The 17,775-nt window shown below is 35.3% G+C and overlaps 1 protein-coding gene across 4 annotated transcripts in view; it reads left to right on the top strand.

Moving 5' to 3' along the window:
- arvcfb (ARVCF delta catenin family member b) overlaps positions 1-17,775 on the top strand; it is a 430,881-nt gene that overhangs the window by 86,969 nt on the left and 326,137 nt on the right. For all 4 annotated transcript variants that reach the window (XM_056457809.1, XM_056457811.1, XM_056457810.1 and 1 more), the window contains exon 2: positions 14,736-14,808. The gene's annotated coding sequence lies outside the window, so the exon portion shown is untranslated. The remainder of the gene's footprint in view (positions 1-14,735; positions 14,809-17,775) is intronic.

Here is a 17,775-nt window from a genome sequence, read left to right as displayed (position 1 = left end):
CAGTATGTTCCACTGGATTTATGAATGAGTTCAGCAGCAGAGCTTCAACCACCACTGTTTGACCAAATGCATTTTTGACTACCTCTGAATGTGGTCAAAAGGGGCTTAAAATGTTTCACACCCTATTCACACCTGTACTTAGTGTTGTCCACTTGTGATCAGATTGACTTGAACGCATCATACATCTTGTATGAGGTATGAACATGACTTTTAACTAATCCGAGTGCCATTGCTGTGCCTTTAAGATATTTTTTGAGTTGAAACTAAGGGCAGAGAGTGAGAATCCAAAGAAAAACAAAGAAGATTTTTACCTCTCTTGAACGGTTTCTCTCTGAAACACGGTGCATTTCTTCTGTCTGTTTTATCTCTGTCTTAAGTGTTTTCAGACTGTATCTCTTACTGCTGAATAAAAGCAGTGCTCATTAGCATTTCATTCGTTGCTCAAGTCTTATTTCTCCGCGAGACACTGTCTCAGGCCTCCACAAATGCAGATTTGACACGGTGCATTGTTTACACTGAGTTAGAAGGCATCATTGCCACTTTGCAAATGAAGCTGTTTGGATGCATTGCAATGGCAGATCAGTTCGGGTTTGGATCGGTTTGTGTGAGCTCTCAGAGAGTGTGAATGGATTGTCTGGGCTGGGAAAAGGGTGCATCTGGGAAGGGGTGTTTGATCTCCCACTAAAACCATTAGTTTTTTATTTTGTGTACAGTAAATTTGACTTTCGATTTGATTTTCGAGTTTCGATTCAGAGGCAGCATCCTTCCAAGGACATGGACTATCGAAGGCCGGGATATGAGGAATGCATTTGGAGGTTCTATTTGAAACTTTGTCTTTGAACTGGGGCAGTCTTTTTTTGCACCATTATGATGCTATCAGCCTTGAAATGCGGCCTTTGAAGGATGAAGCCTTTAAATTGAGATGCAGTTATTAAATATAGAATTTTTTAAATTATTTAATTGTCTTGCATAATGCATTGTTATTGGTCATTAATGTCAATAACACTACATTAATGTCTTATTTGTTAGCATAAGTTAATGCTTGAAATAACAATAAGCAATACATTTGAACTTTATTAACATTTATTGATGTTAGTTATTGGCGGTTCATTCTGCTGTTGCAACCCTTGATAAAGAAGGCAAAGGAAAATGAATGAATGATTCATATTAGTTTCAATATGTTCACTGTGCATTATGTTACAAGACTTTTTATTAAAAATAAATATATTAATGTTAAGATTAACATCTTGACGGCCCCAATAGCCTAGTGGGCAGTACACAGACATACTGTATAGTACAGCTGCTCTGTTTGAGACCTTTCCCAAATTCTCTATGATATTATACAATATTCCATGTGCTATTTGCTCAATTCTGTTTTAAGTACATAATTCTTTTTGCAAGTACAGTCTTATATCTTTATCTTTTTTTTTGTAATTAAGGTGAAATTTGTGTGCACGTAGCAACATACAGTATGCTTAGACCTTTTCTGCTAGTGGGGAAAAGATTATTAGCACTATATTGTAAATAACATTTTTACAGTTAAAAAAAAATATGGATGGATGAATGGATCCTGTGAAAAATTACGACACCCTATTGAATTTCATATTTTTCTGTATCAGAACGTAATTCTAAAAATCTGTGGTCACTGTATCTCCTTTGACAGGTCTTAAAATTTGAAAGATAAAACCTCAGATAAACAGCATCACATGACTTTCACACTTGTCATTATCAGATAGAAAAGATAGTGCTAGAAAGACGAGAGTGACAAACTTAGGACACCTTATGCTCCAGATCCCGGCACTGTAGGTTCACTTTTAGGAGTAAGTTTGGGAGTTTTAGTCAGGATTTGACTGGACTATTGCCACACCTTGAATTAATTTTTTCCCCAACTGTTCTGATGTACAGTAGATTTGCTGGTGTGATTGGGATCATTGTCTTGTTGCATGACACATTTTTGGCCCATTTTTAAACCTGAAGTCTCCAGACCAGACATTAGAATAGCCAGGCTTGACTTATCTTTGTTCATTCAGTATGTTTTTTTCATCTGAAGATAAATTTTTACAAATACTACCTGCCAAAAATCAGTAATATAGCCTTTAATGAAAAAAAAAAATCAAAGGGTCTCCTACCTTTTTCCACTAAAACACTAAATAACAAAAAGTCGAGACAACAAATATTTTTATTTTCCATTAATTTCTTCTAATGAGTGAATCAGGTCTCAGCAAATTATGCAAAATTTAACTTAATATTTTCGGTCAGTTTGATTGATTTAAGTTGATATCACAAGAACAATTCATTTGATTCAACTAAAAAAATTAAAGCAGCAAGAATTTTTTTACACTGTAAAACATGCTGGATTCCACACAATCAATTTGTGTTGGGAAAACATGAACAATTAAGTTGTCCTCTCAGAAAAATCAAGAATTGTGTTGTTTAAACTCATTTGAAATAAATAGCTTGAACAAACAACAAACATAATTTTTTGGATGGATGGATAGATGGATTGATTTATTGATTGATTGATTGGTTGGTTGATTGATTTAGGGCTGGTCAATAAAATTGACATTGATATTTATTGCCTGAACACCATTGTCAATATCGATTAAAAAAAAGATTCGGTATGAAGTTTAGGCATGAAGCGCTGAAGTTTTTGTAAAATGTGGCTGCTGAGCGCACACCTTGGAAGCAGTGGCAATAAGCTCAGGGTGTAAGGTTGTCATTTCCAATGAAGGCGCGTGACTTGCACGACGTGCATATGAAAGCGACGCGCACCTGTTGTGTAAGTGGCGTGCACCTGAACCGCGCTCATTTTCCAGCCGCACCTAGTTGAAAACATCTGAACTTTTACGAATGTCGCAAGCACACTATGATTTATGTATGTAAAATTAAAAATCTGAAGAAGCACAAAGCTCATTGTAATCTTAGTCAAGGAATCCACCTACACCGTGCGGCCGTGAGGAGATTGTAAATAGTGTGGCTTTTTGGTTTCTTTTCTTATGCATCCCAGGCACCAGCACCCTATCTGAAAAATCTTCTAGCATACTGGGTAATATAGTCATCCAACGTCAAAATTTGTAATGTTGCAATTTGTATTTGAATTATGACGGCTGCTTCCTTTACTTGAAAGCTCACATGTGATGATCATGACAGAGTTAGAGGTTTACTGTATCATAATTATTCACACTTTAAAGGTTGCTTTGATTGTTCAGCATTTACGCTTTACCATTGCACACACTTTGTAACATTTAATTATAAGTTTAAGAGTCTCTTTAACACTTATGTTTATTTTATTATAAAGAGATCAGATTTTTTGTTTAAATAGTTTTTTAATTTTGACTATTAAATCTATTTGCCTTAGAAATGTTGGTGAATTAAAATAAAGTGGTTAAACAGCAAAAAAATCGTAATATTCCTAAATGTATTGTTAAAAATATTCAGTAATTATCGATATCGAATGATATAAAATATGATATCGTGATAAACTTTTTTGCAATATCGTCCAGCCCTGATAGATAGATAGATAGATAGATAGATAGATAGATAGATAGATAGATAGATAGATAGATAGATAGATAGATAGATAGATAGATAGATAGATAGATAGATAGATAGATAGATAGATAGATAGATAGATATGTGTGATTTGTGCATTGTTCTATGCGAGTGTGAAGGTCAGTGTTTATAAATCTTTCTTGGCTCATCTCAGTGAGTACCGCTGCTTTCGTTCTCAGCCTGCAAGGCAGCCCTACAGTATTGCAATTCATCATCATTTGTTGCATTCCATATTTTGTTTATATTTGATTTACGAAGAGGCCTTTGTTTACTATGGCTGTGGAATGAAGAGTAGCGCTGTTGTCGAGGGGCTGTCCGAAAGGTTCATGTGAGGTAAAAGCAGCGCTACCGAGCCTCATTCCAGAGCTCATTAGGCATTTCAGACAGAGTTGAATTCAGTTGTGTCTTCGGTCATGCATCAGCTGGTCTCTGCAGATGCGAGAAACCAACACGCACACACACAAAAGTCTGGCATCTCTTGAAAAACTTGCTCCCCGTTGGAATTCTCATTTCATCCTCCTTCAACCAGAACGCCGGACTTCTGAAGAGGAACATGCCAAATTTGATTATGAGCTGAATTTGAGCGTTACCATCTAAAAGTCGGCTCTTCCAGGTTTTATGGATAACTAATGCAAGCTGTGGAAAGTCTGATCTTGAGGAAAGTGGATGATGGAACGGAAGCAGAAGGATAGAGCGAGTCCGATGTGGATCACTGCCAGCATTAAACAATTAACATTATAATTTGTTTTCGTAACGTTGAAAAGTAATATAATTAACCGGAGAAAACTAATCTTTGTTTCCTGCCAGGCTGAAACGCTTCTGTAAATGATAATAGCAGTTGGTCCAGTGGGCTCTTGGGATGGGATAAATCTGCTTTTCCCCCTTTGCACAGGACTGGCATCTATTCAGTCGGTGCTGTGTGCAGAGGGAGCCATTGAAATCCTTTCTGTAAGCCCATCTGTGTGTGTTTGAAGAGTTCAACGCTGTTCTGTGACAAAGCACAAAGCTGCAGTTCTTGCCCTCTCGCAGTGACCAGTGCAGTTTCACTCTGTATCACCACAGCAGTCAGTCAAGATTAACCCACCTCACCCTTGCCATCAGCTCTGGGGTTTGTTCAAACCCTTTAAGTCTTTAACCCTTTAGGTCCCGCACTTTCCCATTGAGCACAGAATGAGTTCTTCAAACTTTGCACAGAAAAAAAGCTTTTTTTTTCAGTCTAGCACATTTCTTGCAGCCATACTGATGTATTGTTGCATCATAGAGACAAGTGTGAAGTCCATATACAGTACAATAACACGTTATATTTCACAGGTTAGACATGTCTGTGTTTTATCTGAGAGGCTCAGGCTGTTTTGCATCTTTGAAGGGGTCGTGTTACGAGAATCGCACAAAAACAATTTAAATATGTCATGTCAACCTGAAATACAAAAAAAGGTTATTGACAATTTATTTGAAATAGAGATTTTAATTTTGTGCTGAAATGATTTTAAAGAGACGTATTAAATAATAATAAAGATAATGTAACATCCTGGAGTTTGTTCTTCATACCTCGCTTAAATGATCTAAGATGATTTTGCAGATCCTGGATTTTTTTAATCTTGATAACTGATCTCTGGTTAATTTGGTTCTTCAAACAAGTTCGCGAATCAGATTAAAATGTCTGGATGAACTGATCTGAGATCTCTTCATGTGTTGTGAAGGACAGATCTATTGATCCATGAAATCATGATCAGCAATGCAACGATTGGCTGACGGCACAGCAGTGTAATGACTTCATCTGTTTAATATTCAATTATCCATGTGAGCAAAATTACCTAAAATTAGCAGTAAACAGTTTGTTATGACACGCAATAACTTTGCACATTTGTTGTGAGCTGCAAGCTTTACACTTTCATGTGTCAAGAGTATTTGCCGTGTATTTCAATGCATATCAATGTATTTAGTTCTACATTTAGAGAAGATTTTCTTTATTATAGTAGCACTAGGCCTACTCAAGTTTTATTAATTGGCGTAAGGAAAAACTGTATGAAATAATTTCGCATCAAAAAAGCATTTTGATATTGGTAAAGGTGTCAATCACCGGCATATTATCGGTCAAAACACATGCATGACTGCATAAATTATTATCCTTTTTTTTTTATTTGAATATTGTGCATGTCCCGTTTGTATCTAAAAAGTTCATACCAATACATTTTCTCTTTGAACCACTAGGTGGCAGTCTTTGTACTATTACTTGGAGTGCAGATTGCATAAGTTTTATTACCGTATTATAGATTTTTTAACAAATATATATATACTATTTTTCCAAGTGTATATAACTCTTGTAAGAAAATATCTGAATTTGGTACATACTTTCAGGGTTATCTTTGCTTGAACTGACCGGAACTAATCCTGTTTATATGAAATAAGCCAGCTCCCTAGCAGGTTTGAGCTACCAGAACTGTTGCTATGACAACAAGTCTCAGATGAGTTTTGAAGAACAAAACGATTGTGGATGGTGTCAAATCGTCAATAACCAAATCCAGTTAATTGAGTAATCCACGTACAAAGAACAGACCCTGGGACCCCTCATCCGAGAGTTGTTGTCATAGCAACAGTTTTGGTTGCTAAAACCTGCTAGGGAGCAGGCTTATTTCATATAAACAGGATTAGATCAGGTAATTTCCTTTTTTTACAGTCTATGGTCATTTCGAGCAAAGGTGAAACTGAAAGTATGTACCGAATGCTGACATTTTCTTATAGTAGTAATAGATTACAGGTATATAGACTGGGAAAAGTAGTAAAATGGTTTTAAAAAATTATAAATAACAGCTTTTAAAAATTATTAATAAAATTGTTTTGCAATCTAAACTCCAAAATAAAAAAAGTACAAAAACTTTTACAGGGTTGGTTCTCTCCAAGGGGTTCAAAAAAACATTTTTAATATGGACTTTTTGGATACAAACGCATACTGCTAAGGTAGGCCAACCCAGCTTTTGTACAATTTGTGTATGATAATGGACATGGCTAATATTCTGTTTTTTGTTTTTTTTAAGTAAAAGAATAATAAATTATGCAGTCAAAAGTTGCAGACACTTACCAATATCAAAATACATTTTTTTTTTTTTTTTGATGCAACATTTATTTAAACAGGCATCAAGAAACTTGAATGGGCCTTGGCTACTATAATAAAAGTGTAAGCCTGCAGCCCACAACAAATGTGTAAAGTTATCGTGTATCATATTAAACAGTTTACTATGAATTTTAACTATTTTTGCTCAGGTGTATAATTGAATATTAATCAGACGATGTCATTTGCTGCTGTGCCGTCACCCAATTAATCTCAGATCAATTCAACCAGACATTTTAATCTGATTTGTAAACTTGTTTGAAGAACCAAATTAGCCAGAGATCAGTTGTCAAGATTAAATCCAGGATCTGTCATCTTAGATCATTTAAGCAAGGAACAGTTATCATGTAATTTCCTGTCACCTTAGTTTACCCTTTTTATTTAGTTAATCTTTGAGTTAGTCTCCACCCTCTCATCAGCCTGTTTAGTTAATTGATTCCTTTTGTATTTGTACTGTTCTGTTAGCCCTTTGTTAGTTTTAAGTCACTCCCATGATGTCTGTGTTTTGCTTGTGGTTTACTTTACTTTACTTTACTTTACTTTACTTTACTTTACTTTATTTTTGTTTCCTTTTATTTAGTTTCGTTTTGTTACGTTACGTTTTAGTTTGCTTTTATTTGGTTTTGTTTGGTTCTAGTTTGGTTTTGTTTGGTTTGCATCTGGATCCTCACCTTTGTTTATTCCCTGCGCTACATGAGATGTGACAGATAGATTAGTATTGTCATTATTATTGTTGTCGTTATTATTTTTTAAATTCTCCTGTTTATATTTATATACTATATTATAGACACACACACACACGCGCACACGCGCACACACACGCACACACACACACACACACACACACACACACACACGCACGCACACACACACACACACACACACACACACACACACACACACACTTTTTTGTGAAATGTGGGGACATTAAATAGGTTTCCATTGTTTTTATACTGTACACACTGTATTTTCTATTTCCCCAACCCCACCCTACCTTTAAACCCAACTCTCACAGCAAACCCAACTCTACACAGTACTTTCAGAAAAAAATTCATTCTCTGTGATTTATAAGCTTTTTGAGAAATGAGGACATCAACAATGTCCTCATTTTCATCACCTTCTTCTAATTCATTTGTCATTATACAGATTTGTGTCCTGATATGTCACAAAACAAGTACACATGCATACACACACACTATACTTTGTTTAGAAGGCAGACACTAAGCTTTTTTTACACTGCAATTGATAATCAATAGTAAAAATTACAAATTGTACCTCTTTCCAACATGGAAAACCACCAACAATCAAGAATGCATGATTATATGCTGTCATGGCTTTGCAATGAAAAGAATGTCATTATAATGGAGCCCAATGGGGCAAAAACAGCCACGGACATAACGAAAGGGTAGTAAATTTGCACTTGAGTGAGCAAATTTACATTTGAGTGTATTGTTGAATTTTTTTACATTTTCAAAGCATTTTCCCTAAATATATGTCAAAAGAAGATTTGTCACTAAAAATAAAGACAAAATTAAATGGCCAAATTAAGACTCAAAGTCACCCCAGAGTGGATGAAAACATCCCCAACAGCACACATTAATATATATGACTTGCTTGACTGTTTTCGTGAGAATCTCTGCAGTCAGGGACTTCGCATGTGGGTCAAGAAGGTTTTTGTCTGCGTGCTGGTGTCTGGTCTGCATGCTTGAGCAACTCCCAGGTGCTTACCAGACTGTAACAATGTTTGCCAGGGCTTTTTACCCATCTTTGCTCCATCTCAGTTAGCGGGCCGTCATTTTGACAATACTCGCTCGGACTCTCACAGCAATTGACTTTAATTGATTGATGCCTTATAAATGTTGCTCCCTCCCCCATTTCCTGAATAAGCGGCCCCATATTTCACAATCTTATTTTTATCCTCCACAACCTTTCTTTTCAACCTAGGAAGTGTGGAGGAAGTCTCAGTTCTCCTCAGACTTGATCTTTGAATATGTTAAATACAATGTGTGTGTGTGCGCGTCAATTCATTCCAGTACTGAGCAATTCTTCAAATCTGAATTTTTATGAAGGTTTGTAGTCTTGTTGTCCAAAAATAACATGAGAGACCACAAAAAAGCAGAAGAATGCTGCTCTCTGTGTACACCGCTTGAAACTTAAGCTCCCTTCAAGGACCGAGCCTCATATTTCTCTTTTTTGGCTTGTAAAAACCTCTCATCCCATCGTTGAATAATGCAAAATAACTACATATAACAGTAAAACCATAGGATCTGCGATCGGAAATAATGCTTTCTCTGCATTTTGGCCTAGTCTTTACTGGCATGAGCTTTTTCCTCATTTGAAAGCTCTGAAAGAAGCATTGATTGCACTGAATAAAATCCAGTGGCTCTGTTATTGAAACATCACTCAGAATGCTTCACATAGCTGCAATTTTTAGACCACTGAGGTATTTTGGGGTATTGCGATTGTACAGATTATACAATTGTACATGGAGCATCTGCAAACTGGGGTTAGAAATTTTCTATGGAAAGAACGTTTCCATAGAGATACACTATATAAAATGAATATATTGTCTATTATATTGATCAACAGTTAAATTCTTCTTCTTAATATTATTATTAAAAATAAATAAACCAATAACAACATATTATTTATGATGGTTGATCCATTTTAGATGCATGCAGCTGGTCATGAGCGTTTTAGATTGGTTTGTTCAATGTTATGTGACAGGTTAATCACAGCTGATGTGTTTTTTAGGCCTATGCGGGTTATCAGCTTTCAAATTGAATGTCAGTTTTTAGTTTCGGTCAAGATTTCCATTTTGGTGCATCCTTACTTTTCAGTGTGGGGCCTGGAATTGATATCTATGGGTTTTTAGGCTTTTTTTCTTTATAATAATAATAATAATAATAAATATTCCTTACATTTAAATAGCTTTTTTTGGACACTCAAAGTGCTTTACACATTTTTGGGGGATCTCCTCATCCACTACCAGTATGCAGCATCCACCTTAATGATGTGACGGCAGCCATATTGCGCCAAAATGCTCACCATCTGATTGGTGGAGGCAGACATATAAAGCTAATTATGATATGAGGATGGTTAGGTGGTCATGATGGTGTGATGGTATTAAACCACACTGAACTGAACTAAACTGAACTTATACTCTAAAAACTGGACTGACACAGTTTCAGTCTACTATAATCTTCTATGTTAAGCTGCTTTGACACAATCTACATTGTAAAAGTGTCAAAATTTGGCCAGGATGCCAGGATTAACCCCTTTTCTTTTTTGAAAGATATCCTGGGATTTTTAACAACTACAGAGAGACCTTGGTTTAACATCATATCCGAAAGACAGCACTCACTGATCCCCATCAATATACTGGGGCGTTAGGACCCACACAGAACGCAGGTTAAGCACCCCCTGCTGGTCTCACTAACATCACTTCCAGCAGCAACCTAGCTTTTCCTGCTGTCTCTCATCCTGGTACTGACCGGGTGCAGCCCTGCTTAGCTTCAGTGGGTGACCATGTGAGAGTTGCAGAGAGCTAGCTGCTGGCCGGTTACAGTAACCTTAAGTGTATCTTTATTATCTCCTATGTAAAATACTTGCATGTAACCAGTTTAAGAGCAATTTTACAGAGCATTTTGAAAATTGGTGAATCAGTCAGAATACTAATAATGGCAACAATAACAAGATGTTAACAATTGTATGTAAATTATACATAAATTTTAGACTATGACTGCAAAATTATAAAAAAAAAATCTCACCTGCATGAAAAACTCTTTTTATAATCTCTTACAGTGTGTCTTAACTACATGCCACTACACTGCGACATGCAATAAAACATATCTTCCATGTAAATTTTTTTTTGCCCTAATCTTCTACGATGGTGACATGCAAAGTTTCTGTTTTAGAAATGGTTCTGTATCTGAACATCATAAACTACTATAACAATCATCAACTCAGACGTTGATCATGTGCTTTACAGTGTTTTAACTCCAATAACAAAATAACTAACATACAGTTTAAGCTTGAATATTAGAACTGTGTCTCAGTGCAAACCAACACCAATAACTCAGAATGTACTTTTAATCATGCTAATGAGGTTTAATATTTAGTAAACCCGTCCATTTCGTTGGCACAGGTTGTTTTCAGCTATTTTGCACTTTTAAATGTCTGGTAATTAAATGTTTCTGTCATGTCGTTTCATGTCTGGGGTCTTTTTTATGAAATTTGGGAAGAAACTAACTCTGAATGTAACAATAAATTACAAATTGTAATTTAATTATTAATTATTATGGCTTTTTTTTTTTAATAGATCACAACTTTTGTGTACGAAGTAGTGTAGGCACATCTTCACCCATTGGTAACACTTCATTTTGATGGTCAATTTGAGTATTCTGGTTAATATCTGTTGATACTGCTCTTTTAACAGACATTTAACTGACTATAAGAAACTTTGCAAGTACATGTCAGCTTACACTAACCCTAAGCTCAACCTAATAAGTGACCCACCCGTTTTGCGCATACGCTGCATTTATAAATGGTGTGAACGGTTTAGAATCTTGTCATGTCGCATGTTGTTATGACAGTGTTACACTGTTTCAGCACATTGATGTTTATGATTTTTTTTGTTATTTTTAGAGAATCTAATAATATCTACAGTAACTGATTTCTGCATTCATAAGCTCAGCAGAAATAGCTGTGATTGGTCACAATGCTCAGTGCTTTTTGCAATAACAACAAAAAAAATGTGCATGAATGTGCAAAAGAGCCTGAATATTAAAAAAAAAAAATGCATAAATTTGACACTTATTAAATTTTTTACATTTGACTAAAGTCACAAAAGCCGTATCAATTTAGTTTAACTTTAAACTAGTTTAATATTTAACCAAGGGTATTTTTCATACCCTTATTTTCACTTTTTGTCCCTGTTAATTTATGATTCTTTTATGAACAAGGGCCCTGTCGTTGACTTTATCCTTCATAATCCTCTCTTCTATTGTAAATGTCATCACATTTAAACAAAGGTGACATTTTTATCTTTAACATTTTTCTGTGTGTGTTGCTCCCCAGATTGCAGACACTCATTACTTTTCCATTTAGCACTGTGGGAAAAGTAAAGCAGGAATTTTTAAATCTGTCATCTGTAGTTGGATGGATGACCCTGTGTCTGATGACCCGATAACGTTAGACGTTAGCTTTACTGTCCCATTGACACACATACAGTGCTAGAGCGGTTGACTTATGTCATGCAATGCTGGATTTCCCAATATGCAACACACAGTTAAATCTTACGGCATGCAGATCAACAGGAAGTCATCAAATGCATTGCATGTCTTTATGAATCAATAGTTTTTAATCAAGCGTTGGACTGTATTGAGTAGACTTGTCTGTTAATTACTGTCTGTCTCATTTTAACACTGTCTACAATCTGCACTATAGGCATGGGCCGGTATAAGATTCTGATGGTATGATAACCTTGTATAAAAACATCACGGTTTCATGGTATTGTGATTACTGCTCTAAAAAATATTCTTTTTAAATGTCTGGGCAAAAAACAACAACTTTTTTTTTCCCACATTAAACATTATATTTTATTTTAAGAAACATTTAAAGTATTTAGTAACAATAAACATGTCAGGCTAAATGATTAAAATAAATCATTGTCCTCTGCTGTCTTCATTAATTTCAAAAACACAGATTTCTTTACAACTTGAAAAGCCATCTTTAGAGATCTTTCTTTTCTTTGGAGCTAAAGCAAAGCCTATAGCGTCTAAGGTCTATAGCATGCTTGTTTGTTGAATTATAAGCGATTTGTTGTTCAGATGTTTGCTGAATGGTGGGCTGAGCAGTAGCTTTAGATGTGGTGATACTGTTGCCCTAAAAAAAAAAAAAATAGCTGTAAAAATGCATAAAAACTCCTTTATATACCTTGAAATGGTATAACAAAACAGTTTGTGATTTTTATTTAAAACCTTGACTTTTCCAACCCACGGTAAACCTTGAAACCGGTTATTGATCCATGCCTAATCTGTACTGCATGATAACTCACTGATGTTATTTGGTCTTTATAAGTGCTGTGCCTTCTCCCACAATATACAGTATTAGACAGTTTTTGTTTGGATTTATAGGTAGATTTTGAAATATATGTTTAAAAATAAAAATATCTTTTAAATAAAACAATTAGTCTAAATCAATTCGTCAAGATGAAGTTTGGTTTAACCTAAAAAAAAAAACACTAACAAAATTTTGTTATACAAATAGTAATAGAAATATATGCATAAAACAATATTTAAATTTAAAGTTTAATCAATCATTGTTAAATTGTATAAGTTTCATGATTTGGATTAATTACACATTTAAAAATACACATTGAAAGAAAAAAAAAGCATTTTAAAAGGCACCTATTTTACCCCTTTTACAAGATGTAAGATAAGCCTTTGGTGTCTCCAGAGTGTGTCTGTAAAGTCAAACATTACTTTAAAACATTTAAAATTGTACTATACACGCTCATAGTTTACTTAGGTCGACAATCCTGACTTACACTGATAAAGAATAATTTCCTAACAAGTTATAGCAAGGGCCACAAGTAATACGTTGCATAATTTTAGCAGTTTCATGTCACTGTAGAGCAAGCCATAAACAGGAAAGGGCTTTCAGCCATCGAATAATGTTCCTTTTACAGTATTGATCATGTATTTTAGTTGAAATATAGTCAGATAAATAGACCTGAGTATTCATTTAGTTGTTGAAACGTAACGAGATGAAAGGCTATGAAACGTAAGTCAGGAGCAGCAAGTGAGCGACAAAATCACCAGAAGCGCCAGGCTGGAAGCGCTTATTCGATAAAAGTCCCTGTGTATATAATGCTGCGAAAGTATCAACTGCATTGAATTCTCACAAACATAAAAGCTTAATATTTGCTGTACTTTCAAGATTAAATTATTGACACTAAATTAATCCTGGTGGGCCTGTTGATTACCCCTCATCTGGAATTTCTTGGCACCTGTCAATCAACTCAGTGGGCAGGAAAAACATCACTCTTATGTCACGTTGCGGTGGGCCTCAAAATCACTGGGAGTCAGAAAAATAATAATTTGAAAAAAAAAATTTATTTGAGAATTTTTTTATAAATCATTTATTATATTAATAGGTAGGCCCTATATTAATCATTAAGTTTTTTTTAATTTTTGTTTATTAGGAACATTTATCAAACGTTTATGTGTATTTTTTCAAAATATGAAGAAGTGTTTGTGTGTGTGTGTGTTTGGGGGTTTGTTTCTTTCTTTTTGACTAGATTTTTGTTATTTAGTTTCTTTATCATTTAAAAAAATCCATAATTTTCCTGTCTGCATCAATGTAACTGTGTCGTCTGGTCTTTCTGGCTTTCCCCACTTCATATTTCTTAACGGACGTTTCTCAGGAACGAACACAAGAATTTCATATTAATAAATTAGATTTGTGGTACTTGTCTGGGTATCGAAGTACTTTCGCTAATGGAGACTCATAAACCATTACTATGCGAGGGATAATGTGAAGTACTCTAAAATGTCCCCCTTATTACATGGCAATAAATAAATAAATAAATGGATGTGAATTATTGATTTGAAATGACTTAATGTGGGAAGAAAAAGACATGAAACTGTAGCAGTTGCTAAGCACTGTCCTCATTGATATAGCTTATAATGTACTGAATACAGGCTTGGATCAAGTAGAGGGTGAGTAAATAATGACAGATTTTTCAATTTTTGGGTGAACTTCCCCTTTCCAGTAAATAATGATGTGTTTTGCCTACCTGGTCTGGATTGTGTAACTGCAGCTGTGTGCTGGTCTTCAAACATGGCTTATAATGAGGCAGTAAATTATCCACTGGAGCAACATCAAGACATTATCGCGCGTGTGTATCTCCCTTACACCATTAGTCCAAAACAAATAGATGGTCTGCTGGAGTAATGCAGGGCAAATTAAATCCAGAGACGTGGGGATATTAATTATGCCGGAATGGATTTGTAAATGCCCGGAGAGTGAATCGTCTTAATGGTTTTGTCTTCTGTTTTCCGTGTTTCAGGTGTAACGCTGTAAATTAAAGTCTATTGTGAGTGGCGAGGAGCATTTTGGTGGTCTGTCTCCACATTTAATGGGTGAGTCCTATGATTTGAGAATGTTGTTTTATACTACCTGTCCAATTTTCTAATTGCAGAAACATTATCATTTGTAAGGTTTGTGAAATAACAGAATGAATAGGCTTGATTTTGACTGATATTTAACAATGTTTCAGACTATTGCTGCGTATTATTCAGCACCCTAGCTCCCAAGGTCATTCATTTGTAGGTCATGTGTACAAATTTGAGTTTGGTTTACTACACATTGAGTGAGTGTCACCAAATTGGAGTTTATAAACAACAACTGCAGTAGTAATAATTTTCATATATTCATTTTAATATGTTTTTGAAAGTACATTATAGCTAATTATTCCATGATCTGTTGAAATTCTTGATTCTGATTGGCTGGAGGGTGTGCATTATTTTCGTTGAAACGCACAGGTAGTTCCAATCAGTTTTGATCACAGTCCGAAATAAATGCGCTTCGCCCCAAACATGTGTAGTTCCTATAGCAACTCTCATGCATTGCACAGGAAACAGATGAGGACTGTTAATGGCTGATAGGAAATCAGCAAAATTAGGAAAATACTCATCAATTATGCCACAAATCCAAGTTTTAAGAGTTTTTCCAAGCAAGAATAGATTATTTTAAAGTGAAATTAACAGTTTATGTAAGGATAGTGCATCTTTAAAAATGTCGGAAGCCATGAACGCCAACCCCCCTTATATACTTATATTTATAAATATATATATTTATACTTATATTTAACAGCAGAGATTTTTATGATGGGCTTTGGCTGCTTTCTCTTCAAAATGCATCTTAAGATTAGTTCACACTACAGGATTTTGAACCTGACTTGAGCCCGATTTGGAAGTTAAAGAGCTCGCCGACAGATCGGGCTGTGATCGGGAAAAAATCTGCGGGTGCTCAGCAGACTTTATGTGTGAACTACTGAACAACATGTCAAAAAGGCTCGCTGTAGCGTCGCCGACAACTTGCAGACAGAAATCCAATATTTAGCAAGCTGAAGATTCCAGAGCAGTCGGCCGACTCAACCCCACGTGTGGTCAGATGAGCCAATGAGAGAGCATATCATCATGAGCTGAATGGCTGTGTGCTCAGGAGTTCAACAGAAATTTCTGTGGCCAGAATGTGCATCGATGCACTCGCTTTATTCTGCGTTAAAAGTGAAACTATAATTCTGTAACTATTAGAATTACCATACTGGTCATTGGACTGTTCTCACGTCATATTTACAAATTTTAATATTTTACAAATATTAAAGATATTATCTTTTTTTGGTAATACAGCCTATAAATATGTAGCTACGACACTAGAACATGTGCAAAGGTCTGGGGCTCGCTTTCATTTTCACTTTAACAGGAGCTTTTCGCAGCACGGAATATGCTGTTTGGAAAGATATATCTGAAGTAAATTTGTGCTTTTGCTATCAGAAAGTTATGTTTATGTTAGCAGGAAGTTTCTAGGCAAAAATGCATGCATATTTAAAGTCACAGTGAAAAGTAGCAGACATGAATGCAGTCATTTTGACCTGGTAATTAAAGAAATGCTCAGTTCTTTACACGGTTCTTTTTTTTGTAATTTAAAAAAACAACAATGTTAGAAAGAAATATACAGATATTTAGGAAATGTCAGGGTGTTATGTTAGTTTTTTTTCAAAGAGTTAATAAATTACAAAAATTAAAAACTGTGTATTTATCCACTAAATCTTGAAGATGAGTGATTGATCCGCTGACGCATCAGCTGACTGACGATGTTTTAAAATGCTCTCTTGAAAGCTTGAAACTCTGTCATTGAGGTAATCAGCACACAAGCAGCCAATAGTGTTCAGCTTTTTTGATGACTCCTCCCTCAAAATTTCATTGGCTGTGGTTTGGTAGCTTGACTGAGCTGTTGGGGAACGAGTTGTTGTCAGATCATGTAGTGTGTGACCCCCCTCTTGTGAATCATTTAGATAGTGTCACGTAGTGTGAACACCACAACGATTAAAAGACACAAAATCAAGGGCACAGCGATCTGCCAATGTTTAAAATCCTGTAGTGTGAACTAGGCTTTATGTGCCCTTGAATTGGTGTTTCATACAACTTTGTGAATGTTTAATTTCATGTGTAATATAGATTAATGTGTTTTTAATATTCATAACTTTATTCTACTTAAAGCAGCTATCACTGTCTTTTGGTTAGATCAATTCCATGATATCAATTTGCCTAGCCTAATAATTTAATTCGAAAGAGGCAAAATAACACATAATAATGCATAATTATTACATTATTTATTTAAGATGTTAAAAAATATTTGTTAAACGGATTGTGACTGGAAACACACTCCAGGTGTGACTCGGAAAGCCTTATTTGTCCACCTGTGATCGGATTGATGAAATCGCATCTTAATATTAGCAGGTATAAACAACACTCACATGTGCGCGCTCACGGTCTCTCCACCTGTCTGCCTGTCACAGCAGATTTAGTGGAGGGACTAGAAAATCGAACATGTCAAAACTGACAAAAATTCGGACAAATATTGCGCTGCAAAGAGCAAAACTATTTTAAACATACGCCTACCTTGGCAAATGACCATGGAATGTGCGGGATAATCAACGGCTTGCCGTGCTTTAAAGGATTTTAATGCACTTCGTGGAGGTGACCACACTCGTGTTGTGTGGTCCTTCGCCTCCACGTCGTGCATTAAAATCATTTACCGCACGGCAAGTCGTAGATTATCCCTTACGTAATTTGACATTTCAACCATTAAAGAATTATAAATGCTTGCTAGATTTTTCCCAGCATATCTAGCCATGTTTGTTCACATAAAAATATATAAATAACAGATATATATTTTTTAGAAAAAACGTCTCTCGTTTATCATAACGATTGATCGATTTAGATCACGTGATTCTTATTTTATGCTTTTAAACTTCTATTAGGGGTACATAGTGCGTATCAATGTTGCCTGATTTTCACAGTGCATTGTGGCACTTTTCAGGA

This window comes from Danio aesculapii, chromosome 5 (genome assembly GCF_903798145.1).
Source record: "Danio aesculapii chromosome 5, fDanAes4.1, whole genome shotgun sequence".
Taxonomy (NCBI): Eukaryota; Metazoa; Chordata; class Actinopteri; order Cypriniformes; family Danionidae; genus Danio; species Danio aesculapii.
This window is presented reverse-complemented; position numbering and strand designations above follow the sequence as displayed.